Here is a 625-nt window from a genome sequence, read left to right on the forward strand (position 1 = left end):
TTTTGGAAATTCTTAATTTTGGTGAGAAGATGCTTGGCTGGACCTCGGTCAAACCAATGCGAATTCCAAAAATATCCGATTTATTTTTTGGAAATACTTAATCATGCTTGGCTGGACCTCGGTCAAACCAATGCTAATTCCAAGAATATCCGATTTACTTTTTGGAAATTCTTAATTTTGGTGAGAAGATGCTTGGCTGGACCTCGGTCAAACCAATGCGAATTCCAAGAAGATCTGATTTATTTTTTGGTGAGAAGATGCTTGGCTGGACCTCGGTCAAACCAATGCGAATTCCAAGAAGATCTGATTTATTTTTTGGAAATTCTTAATTTTGGTGAGAAGATGTTTGGGTGGACATGGTCAAACCAATGCGAATTCCAAGAATATCTGATTTATTTTTTGGAAATTCTTAATTTGGTAAGAAGATGCTTGGCTAGACCGGTCAAACCAATGCGAATTCCAAGAATATCTGATTTATTTTTTGGAAATTCTTAATTTTGGTGAGAAGATGCTTGGCTGGACCTTGGTCAAAGCAATGCGAATTCCAAGAATATCTGATTTATTTTTTGGAAATTATTAATTTTGGTGAGAAGATGCTTGGCTGGACCTCGGTCAAACCAATGCG

The sequence above is a fragment of the Myxine glutinosa genome, chromosome 12, assembly GCF_964187855.1.
Source record: "Myxine glutinosa chromosome 12, kmMyxGlut1.1, whole genome shotgun sequence".
Lineage (NCBI taxonomy): Eukaryota > Metazoa > Chordata > Myxini > Myxiniformes > Myxinidae > Myxine > Myxine glutinosa.